Source organism: Citrus clementina, unplaced genomic scaffold (assembly GCF_000493195.1).
Source record: "Citrus clementina cultivar Clemenules unplaced genomic scaffold, Citrus_clementina_v1.0 scaffold_2, whole genome shotgun sequence".
NCBI lineage: Eukaryota > Viridiplantae > Streptophyta > Magnoliopsida > Sapindales > Rutaceae > Citrus > Citrus x clementina.
Window position 1 is genome coordinate 19,713,930 of NW_006262688.1, and position 11,478 is coordinate 19,725,407.

Consider the following 11,478-nt stretch of genomic DNA (forward strand, 5'->3'; position numbering starts at 1 on the left):
CCATATCAGAAAAAATGCTTAACATGCATCATTGAAATGTAGCAGGCATATTACATAATCCAAATGGCATCCTCCTATATGCAAAAGTGCCAAAAGGGCAAGTGAAAGTGGTTTTCTCTTGATCTTTTGGTGCTATGGGAATCTGATTATATCCTGAGTAGCCATCTAGAAAGCAATACAATTCATGGCCTGCTAATCTATCAAGCATTTGATCAATAAATGGTAAAGAAAAATGGTCTTTACATCTGACAGAATTCAACTTTCTATAATCAATGCATACACGTCATTTTGTAGTTACTCTAGTTGGTATCAATTCATTATCAGCATTGGTAACTACTGTGACTCCTGACTTTTTAGGGACAACTTGTACAGGACTGACCCATGAACTATCAGAAATTGGGTAAATGATATCTGCATCTAATAGCTTAAGGACTTCAATTCTAACAACTTCTTTCATATTAGGATTTAACCGACGTTGCATTTCCCTAGTAGATTTAGCATTTTCATCGAGGTGAATGTAATGCATGCAGTCTATTGGGTTTATACCTTTGATGTCTACTATGGTCCATCCCAATGCTCCTTTGTACTCTTTTAAAACATCCAACAACTTACCTTTTTATTCGTCATTTAGGGATGATGAGATGATTACCGGTAGAGTACTTTCTTCTCCCAAAAATGCATATTCCAAAGTGTTGGGTAATGATTTGAGTTCGAGTTTTGGTGGTGATTCTGGTGATGGGATGAGTTTCTTTTCTGACGGTGCTAGTTGTTCAACTCTTGACTTCCATTTATTAGTGTCCATGGATGGTGCCGAGTCAAGTAGGGCGTTGACCTCATCGACCGATATGTCAATATCAAAATCCAAACCAAAGTGAGTTAAACATATTTGTAAAGGATCATCACTAAGGTTTGAAACAAAAGTATTATCAACTAATGCTTCTATTAAATCCACATCAATGATTCCATCATCTGCATTGTGAAGTTGTTTGGCAATGTTGAAAATGTTCAGCTCCATAGTCATGTTGCCGAAGGACAACTGCATATTTCCAGTCCTGGATTGAATGTGAGCATCCTCAGTTGCCAAGAAAGGTCAGCCTAGAATAATGGGGATGTGCTTCCTTGAATCCTGTATTGGTTGAGTGTCAATTACAATGAAATCAACAGGAAAATAAAACTTGTCTACCTGGATAAGCACGTCCTCCACAATACCACGAGGTATTTTCATGGACCGATCTGCAAGCTGTAACACCACTGGAGTTGGGTATAATTCTCCAAGTCCAAGTTTCAAAAATACTGAGTAAGGCAACAGATTTACACTAGCTCCTAAATCCAACAAAGCATTCTCAATTGTGTGGTTCCCTATGCTACATGAGATAGTTGGGAAGCCTGGGCCTTTGCATTTTAGAGGAATTTTATGTTGGAGTATAGAACTAACGTTTTCTGTTAAAAATGTCTTCTTTTGAACATGAATATTTCTCTTTTTAGTACAAAGGTCTTTAAGAAGCTTGGCATAAGATGGAACTTGCTTTATAGCATCAAGTAAAGGGATGTTAACAATTACCTGTTTGAAGATTTCGAGAATCTCACCTATGGATTTTCCTTTCTTTCCTTTCACTAACCTCTGAGAAAATGGAGCTTTCGGAACGTATTCTCGTGGTTTGGTTTCTTCTCTCTCCTCCGGTGATGAGTCCTCAATACTCACAGGTACAATTTGATTTTCTTTTGTCACCGGCATCTCCACTTTATTGTCGACTTCGTTTCCTTTTCGCAAGGTCATGACTGCTTTGACCTCTCTATGCTGCTGTGGTGAACTGGTACTTGCTTCATGCACTCCTTTAGGATTAGGCACTGGTTGACTTGGAAACTTGCATTTCTCAACAGTCATTGCCAAGGTCTGAACTGAAGAAGCAAGTTGTCCCACCACCTTCTCGAGACTTGAAACTGATTGAGCTTGTGAGTTGAAGCCTGCTCTCAACTCATTTCGTAGTCCATCAATGGTGCGGTTCTGTTGCTCAATCATGAAGTAAGTAACATTCTTGAAATTTTGAAATGCATCCTCCCATGGTCTGGGTTGAGAGTAGTTCTGGTTCTGATTGTATGGTCTGAATGGTGGCTGAGAGGCTTGAGGAATTTGAGGAATTGGTTGCATTAGTGGAGCTGGAGCTGGAGCTGCTGGTCCATTCTGTTGGAATCCTTGAGACCATGAAAAATTGGGGTGGTCTCTCCATCCAGGGTTATATGTGTTGGAGTATGGGTTGTAATTTGATGGCTTTCTCATTACACCTATGACATTGGCTTGATCTGAGTATGAGTCATGGTCATGTGGTTCTATTGATTTAGAAGTCGATAACGATGCTATTTGTCGAGTAAGACCTTCAACCATCTCCTTGACTTCTTTGATTCCCGAAGTTGACTCGTCAATTTGAACCTCATTTACTCCCTTAATTCTTCTAGTATTCCTGAGTGATCGACTCCGTTGTTGGGAATTATCCGCCTGTCGCTGGAAGAATTCCCAAATCTCTGATGCACTTTTTGACATTAGCTCTCCTCTACTTGTTGCCATTAGCCATTCTTGTACATTCGGCAATAATCCCTCCAAAAAGTATTGGCATTAGTGCCATTTCTCGTACCCATGATGTGGACACTTCAAGAGTAGCCCATCGAATCGCTCCTATGTTTCAAAAAATTGCTCGTCTTCTCTCTGTGTAAATTCTGAAATTTCCTTGCGAATAGCATTGGTTTTATGCACTGTGAAATATTTATTCAAAAATTTAGTTACCATTTGTTCCCATGATGTAATACTATTAGCAGGCAAAGTATTTAATCATGAATGAGCTCTATCCTTTAAAGAAAATGGGAATAATCTGAGTTTAACATCATCATCTGAAAAAATCTCATATTTAAAAGTTTGACAAATAGCATGAAAATCATTCAGATGATTATATGGGTCCTCATTTTCTAGGCCATAGAATGTTGGGAGACAATTTAGCACACTAGGTTTTAGTTCAAAACTCCTAGCAGCTACATTTGGGTATCCTATGCATGATGTGCTCAAATTAGCTAAAGGACTGAAGTAGTCCTTAAATGGCCTCTCCTGTGGTTGCAAATCCATTTTATTTTTAACTTGTTTGTATGTGCGAAGTATTTTATCAAGTTCAAGGTCTATAGATTCAAAATTAGGTAATAATGACTTTCGACCATGCATGCAAAACAAATAAAATAAAAATAAAGATGGGAACAAAACAAATAAAAATAAAGAAGAGGGAGAAATTACGATACTAACCTGATTGCGCTATTACAACCTTACTATAAAAACACACTAAAAAAATTACATGAAAATAAATTAACTAAAAATAAATTAATAAAAACAATTACAAAGAAAAATAACTTAAAAATTAAATTGTAGAATTGTAAAGAATAGAGAAAGAAAAGAAATTATTACCTCTAAATGCAGATTCATTTTTTTTTATTTTTTTAATAAGAAAATAAATAAAAGAAATTATTCACAAAAACTTATCTCCCCGGCAACGGAGCCAAAAACTTGTTGTGCAAATTTTATTGAACTCGCAAGTGCACGAATCTATTGTAGAATAAACTAATGGTGACGAGTGTCGATCCCACGAGAAGGTGAATTTTAATTGTGTAGAATTAATTTTGTAAATGGGTGGTTGGATTTGTGGTGAAAATGATTTGGATTATCCTAAAATTAGAATTTAAATGGCGAGAATAAATTGAATAGAAAATCTATTAAATTGACGTACTTGGGTATCTGGATCCGTATCAACATGTAACATGGGCTAAATATTCCTTATTAATACCAATTAAATCATGAGGGGAGAATCCACACCTCATGAACCACACTCTAATCAATATGGTGCTAAAGGCTTATCGTGCCAAATAATAATAACCTTGTACTAGAGAGCCGGTGTAATCAAGGCGGTATCTAGACAAGATTATTATTATTTGTCGACGAGAAGTCAAAATATCAACAAAAACTAGAGGGGAAGAGAAAATAAATTTACCAAATAAAACTCATGACACATGTTGAGACTTCACCTTCAACCCAACCTTGAAAAAAAATTAGCTACTCATAATTGAACGAGGGGCAAAATGGGAACTTATTAAAATACGTAGAAAATATAAGATGGAGAAGGAATTACAGAAAATGGATCCCAAAAATGGATTAAGAAATATCAAATTAGGGGGGGAGGCCTCATTTTTATAGATACATAGAGTAAATCATGGCCATCGGATTAAAAACAGTTTGAACGCCCAGGATTGCGCCACGTCATCAGTCAACAGTACGCGGTTTGACCACGTGGATGAACAGTAACACGGTTTGACCCGGGTTGAACAGTGACGCGGTTTGGTTGAAAATAATCCTGTGTGATACATGTACCGTACGCGAGATTTTTGGTCCACTAATATGCTGCCACGTCACCATCAACAGTACATAAGAATTTTAGTCCAACAGGATCGTGACACCTCATCAGTCAATGCCACATCATCGGTCAATGCCACGTCATCGATCCGTCTATGTGAATAGTATCGTGAACAGTAACGTAGACAGTACCGTACACGTGAATAGTACCGTACATGTGAACAATGTCATTTTTTCTTTTATGGTCCTCCTAAGGTTTTCAACCGTCCTGAGTTCAAAAGTGATGTCCGTTTTGCCGTCTGATCTTTCGTTTATTGTGAAATGACTATGATACCCCTAAAATACATAAAATACTTAATTAAAATAAAACATACGGAATTAAATCAAAAGAAGGTTAAATACATAAAGTAAGGGTGTTAGTAAAACTTGAAGTGTAAAATGATTATTTTCTCCTTTATAAATATACATTTTCTAACACTCAACAACTAACAACCCTTACTTTTATGTATTTAAGCTTCTTGTAATTTAATTATGTGTGTTTTATTTTAATTAAGTATTTTAGGGGCATCATAGTCATTTGACAATAAACGAGAGATCAAACGGCAAAACGGACACCACTTTTGAACTCAGGACGGTCGAAAACCTTAGGAGGAGCATAAAAGGAAAAATGACACTATTCACATGTATGGTACTATTCATATGTACAGTGCTGTCTACGTTACTATTCACGACACTGTTCACATAGACGAATCGATGACGTGGCATTGACCGATGATGTGGCATTGACTGATGAGGTGTCGTGATCCTGTTGGACAAAAATTCTTATGAACTATTGATCGATGACGTGGCAGCATATCAATGGACCAAAAATCTCGCGTATGGTACATGCATTACACAGGATTATTTTCAACCAAACCGCGTTACTGTTCAAGCCGGGTCAAACCGTGTTATTGTTCAAACCGCGTGGTCAAACCGCGTACTGTTGATTGACGACGTGGCGCAATCCTGAGTGTTTAAACTATTTTTTAATCCGATGGCCATGATTTACTCAATGTATCTATAAAAAGGGGGCCTACCCCCCCTCCCAATTTGATATCTCTGAATCCATTTTTAGACTCCATTTTCTGTAATTTCTTCTCCATCTTGTATTTTTTATGTATTTTAATAAATTTCCATTTTGCCCCTAGTTCAATTATGAGTGGCTAATTTTCTTTCAAGCTTGGGTTGAAGGTGAAGTCTCAACATATGTCATGGGTTTTATTTGGTAAATTTATTATTTCTTCCCCCTTAGTTTTTGTGGATGTTTTGACTTCTCGTCGATAAATAATAATATTCTTGTCTAGATACCGCCCTGGTTTCACCGGCTCCCTAGTACAAAGTTATTATTATTTGGCACGATAAATCCTTAGCACCATATTGATTAGAGTGTGGTTCATGAGGTGTGGATTTCCCCCTTATGATTTAATTGACATTAATATGGAATATTTAGCCCATGGTGCATATTGATACGGATCCAGATACCAAAGTGCTTCATTTCAATAAATTTATCTTCAATTTATTCTCGCAATTTTAATTTAAGTTTTAGAATATTCCAAATCAATTTCACCAAAAATCCAACCACCCACTTACAAAGTTAATTCTACACACAATTAAAATCCACCTCCTCGTGGGATCGACACTCGTCACCATTAGTATATTCTATAATAGATTCGTGCGCTTGCAAGTTCAAAAAAATTTGCACAACAAGTTTTTAGTGCTGTTGCCGGGGAGATAAGTAATTTTAATTCATATAATTAATTTTTGTGAATAATTTCTCTTAATTGTTTTCTTGTATTTTTTTCTTAAAAAAAGAAGAAAAAAGAGAAAAAAAAGTGAATTTAGAGGTAATAATTTCTTTTCTTTCTTTATTCTTTACAATTCTGTAATTTAATTTTTAAGTTATTTTCTTTGTAATTTTTTTGTTTATTTTATTAATCTATTTTTAGTTAATTTATTTCACGTAATTTTTTTAATGTGTTTTTATAGTAAGGTTGTAATAGTGCAATAAGGTTAGTATCGTAATTTCTCATTTTTCTTTATTTTTATTCCATTCATTTTTTATTTTTTGTTCTTTGCATGCACGGTCGTAGGTCATTATTACCTAATCTTGAACTTATAGACCTTGAACAAGAAAAAACACTTCGCACACACAAGCATGTTAAAAATAAATTTGAAATGGATTTACAACAACAACAAGCACCACATGAGAGGCCATTTAAGGACTATTTTAGTCACTTAGCTAATTTGAGCACATCTTGCATAAGATACACAAATGTAGCTGCTAGGAGTTTTGAACTAAAACTTAGTGTGCTAAATTGTCTCCCAACATTCTATGGCTTAGAAAATGAGGACCCATATAATCATCTGAATGATTTTCATGCTATTTGTCAAAATTTTAAATACGAGAATTTTTCAGACGATGATGTTAAACTCAGATTATTCCCATTTTCTTTAAAGGATAGAGCTTGTTCATGGCTTAATACATTATCTGCTAATAGTATTACATCATGAGAACAAATGGTAACAAAATTTTTGAATAAATATTTTTCAGTGCATAAAACCAATGCTATTCGCAGGGAAATCTTGGAGTTTACCTAGAGAGAAGACGAGCAGTTTTTCGAAACATGGGAGGATCCAATGGGCTACTCTTGAAGTGTCCACATCATGGGTCCGAGAAATTGCATCAATGCCAATACTTTTTGAAGGGATTATTGCTGAATGTGCAAGAATGTCTAATGGCAATAAGTGGAGGAGAGCTAATGTCAAAAAGTGTATCAAAGATTTGGGAATTCTTCCAGTGACAAGCAGATAATTCCCAATAACGAAGTTGATTGCTCAGAAATACTAAAAGAATTAAAAGAGTGAATGAGATTCACATTGGCGAGTCAACTTCGGGAATAAAAAAAGTCAAGGAAATGGTTGAAGGTCTTGCTCGACAAATAGCATCGTTATCGACTGCTAAATCAACATATCCACATGACTATAACTCATACTCAGATCAAGCCAATGCCATAAGTGTAATTAGAAAACCATCAAATTACAACCCATACTCTAACACATATAACCTTGGATGGAGAGACCACCCCAATTTTTTATGGTCTCAAGGATTCCAACAAAATAGACCAGCAGCTCCAACTCCACCAATGCAACCAATTCCTCAAGCCTCTCAGCCACCATTTAGATCATACAATCAGAACCAGAACTACTCTCAACCTAGACCATGGGAGAATTCATTCCAAAATTTCAAGAATGTTACTCACTCCATGATTGAGCAACATAACCGCACCATTGATGGACTACGAAATGAGATGAGAGTAGACTTCAACTCACAAGCCCAATCAATTTCAAGCCTCGAGAAGATGGTGGGACAACTTGCTTATTCAGTTTAGACCTTGGCAATGACTGTTGAGAAAGGCAAATTTTCAAGTCAACCGGTGCCTAATCCTAAAGGAGTACATGAAGCAAGTAACAGTTCACCACAACAGCATGGAGTGGTCAAAGCAATCATGACCTTGTGAAAAGAAAAAGAAGTCAACAACAAAGTAGTGATGTCGGTGACAAAAGAAAATCAAATTGTACCTGTGAATGTTGATGACTCATCATCGGAAGAGAAAGAAGAAACCAACCCATAAGAATATGTTCCCAAAACTCCATTTCCTCAGAGGTTAACTAAAGGAGAAAAAGGAAAACCCACAGGTGAGATTCTTGAAATCTTCAAACAGGAAAGTGTTAACATCCCTTTGCTTGATGCTATAAAATAAGTTTCATCTTATGCCAAGTTTCTTAAAGACCTTTGTACTAAAAAGAGAAACATTCATGTTCAAAAGAATACATTTTTAACAGAAAACGTTAGTTCTATACTCCAACATAAAATTCCTCTAAAATGCAAAGATCTATACTCCCCCATTATCTCATGTAGAATAGGAAACCACACAATTGAGAATGCTTTGTTGGATTTAGGACTAGTGTAAATTTGTTGCCTATCTGTATCGGAACTTGACTAGAGATTACCCCACTCCATGGTGTACGGCTTGCAATCGTCCCGAAATACTCTGGAATAGGATGGAGGGGCGTGCTTATCCAGTAGACAAGTTTTTATTTTTCCTGTTGATTCATTGTAATGACACTTAAACCAATATAGGATTCAAGAAAGCACATCCCCATTATTTTAGGCCGACCTTTCTTGGCAACTACGGATGCTCACATTCAATGCAGGACTAGAAATATGCAGTTGTCCTTTGGCAACATGACTATGGAGCTTAATATTTTCAACATTGCCAAACAACCTCACAATGCAGATGATGGAATTGTTGATATGGATTTAATAGAAATAATAGTTGATAATACTTTTCTTTTAAACCTTAGTGATGACCCTTTACAAACATGTTTAACTCACTTTGGTTTGGATTATGATATTGACAGATTGGTCGAAGAGGTCAATGCTCTACTTGACTCAGCACCATCAGAGAAGAAACTCATCCCATCATCAGATTCACCACTGAAACTTGAGCTCAAACCATTGCCCAACACTTTGGAATATGCATTTTTGGGAAAAGAAAGCACTCTGCCGATAATCATCTCATCATCCCTCAATGATGAACAAAAAGTTAAGTTGTTGGATGTTTTGAAAGAGTACAAAGGAGCATTAAGATGGACCATAGCGGACATAAAAAGTATAAACCCAGTAGACTGCATGCATGACATTCACCTTGATGAAAATGCTAAACCTACTAGGGAAATGCAACGTCAGTTAAATCCTAACATGAAAGAAGTTGTTAGAACTAAAGTCTTTAAGCTATTAGATGCAGGTATCATTTATCCCATTTCTGATAGTTCATGGGTCAGTCCTGTACAAGTTGTCCCCAAAAAGTCAGGAGTCACAGTAGTTTCCAATATTGATAATGAATTGATACCCACTAGAGTAACTATAGGATGGCGTGTTTGTATTGATTATAGAAAGTTGAATTATGTCACAAGTAAAGGCCATTTTCCTTTACCATTTATCGATCAAATACTTCATAGATTAGCAGGCCATGAATTTTATTACTTTTTAGATTGCTACTCAGGAAACAATCAGATTCCCATAGCACCAAAAGATCAAGAGAAAATTACTTTCACTTGCCCTTTTGGCACTTTTGCATATAGGAGAATGCCATTTGGATTATGTAATGCACCTGCTACATTTCAATGATGCATGTTGAGCATTTTTTCTGATATGGTTGAACGATTCCTTAAAGTCTTTATGGATGACTTTTCTGTCTTCGGTGATTCATTTTATCAATGTTTACATCATCTAACATTAGTTCTGCAGAGATGTATTGAGAAGAACTTAGTCTTAAATTGGGAGAAGTGTCATTTTATGGTAAAATAAGGTATTATTCTCGGTCACATCATTTCAAGCAAAGGTATTGAGGTTGATAAAGCCAAGGTAGATCTCATTTCTAATCTTCCTCCACCCAAAACAGTCAGAGAAGTAAGATCTTTCCTTGGGCATGCTGGTTTTTATAGACGTTTCATTAAAGATTTTAGCAAAGTTTCTAAACCCTTATACAATCTACTTGCTAAGGATGTACCTTTTGTCTTTGATGATTCATGTCTTGTGGCATTTGAAAAATTAAAGCAGTTGTTGACATCATCACCCATCATTCAACCCCCATACCATTTATGCTCATGTGTGATGCATCTGATTATGCAGTAGGAGTAGTATTATGACAAAGGGTTGATTGAATTCCCCATGTTAGTTACTATGCTAGTATGACATTGAATGATGCACAGTTGAATTATTCAACTTCTGAAAAAGAAATGCTAGCAATAGTGTTTGCATTAGAGAAATTTCGATCTTATCTCATTGGTTGTAAAATAATTGTATTCACAGATCATGCTGCTCTTATATATCTTCTCACAAAGAAAGATGCAGAAGCTATACTAATTCGTTGGGTGTTACTTTTGCAGGAATTCGACTTGGAATTTAAAGATATGAAAGGCACAGAAAATGTTGTAGCAGACCATCTCTCTCGTCTCCATTTTGACACAATTATGGAACCATTACCATTGAATGAGTCATTTCCAGATGAACAATTAATGAATGTGAAAGTATTACCGTGGTATACTGATATAGTTAATTATCTTGTTACAGGTAAACTTCCAGAGCATTGGACCAAGCAAGACAAGACTAAATTCTTTGTAGAAATAAAGAATTTCTTTTGGGATGACCCGTATTTGTTCAAGTATTGTGCAGATCAAATTGTTAGACGATGTGTCCCAGAAAATGAAATTCAGAATATTCTTTCATTCTGCCATGAACAAGCTTGTGGAGGCCATTTCAGTGCTAAGAAAACAACAACTAAAGTTTTACAATGTGGTTTTTATTGGCCAACTATATTTCGAGATGCTTACACTTTTTGTTCTTCATGTGATAGGTGTCAACGAATGGGGAGCATTACGCGAATGAATATGATGCCACTAAATCCAATTTTAGTGGTTGAGATTTTTTATGTATAGGGTATCGACTTCATGGGACTATTTTCCCCTTCTTTTAGCCATCAATACATATTGGTTGCTGTTGACTACGTATCGAAATGGCTAGAAGTAATTCCATGCAGAACCAATGATCACAAAGCGGTGAAAGGATTTTTGAAAAGCAACATTGTTTCGCGCTTTGGATTCCCTTGAGCGATAATCAGTGATGGTGGTGCCCACTTTTGTAACAAAGTATTCAATCACTTACAAATGGCGACCCCATATCATCCGCAAACCAGTGGCCAAGTTGAGATCTCCAATCGAGAAATAAAGCACATATTAGAAAAGACGGTGAGGCCAGACAGAAAAGATTGGTCATTAAGACTTGATGATGCATTATGGGCATATAGAACGGCTTTCAAGACCGCAATTAGGATGTCACCTTATAGGCTAGTGTATGGAAAAACTTGTCACCTACCTGTAGAACTCAAGCATCGTGCATATTGGGCCATCAAGAAATTCAACTTTGACATACAGCAAGCCAGCTCAGAAAGAAGATTACAACTGGCAAAACTTGAAGAAATTGGCAATGACGCATA

General features: G+C 36.2%; 1 non-coding gene across 1 annotated transcript; it reads left to right on the plus strand.

Moving 5' to 3' along the window:
• Nucleotides 1-2,627: 2,627 nt before the first annotated feature.
• On the plus strand, nt 2,628-2,731 carry LOC112101263. The gene has a single exon (XR_002907390.1). It is a non-coding gene; the product is annotated as a small nucleolar RNA R71 (small nucleolar RNA).
• Nucleotides 2,732-11,478: the final 8,747 nt, after the last annotated feature.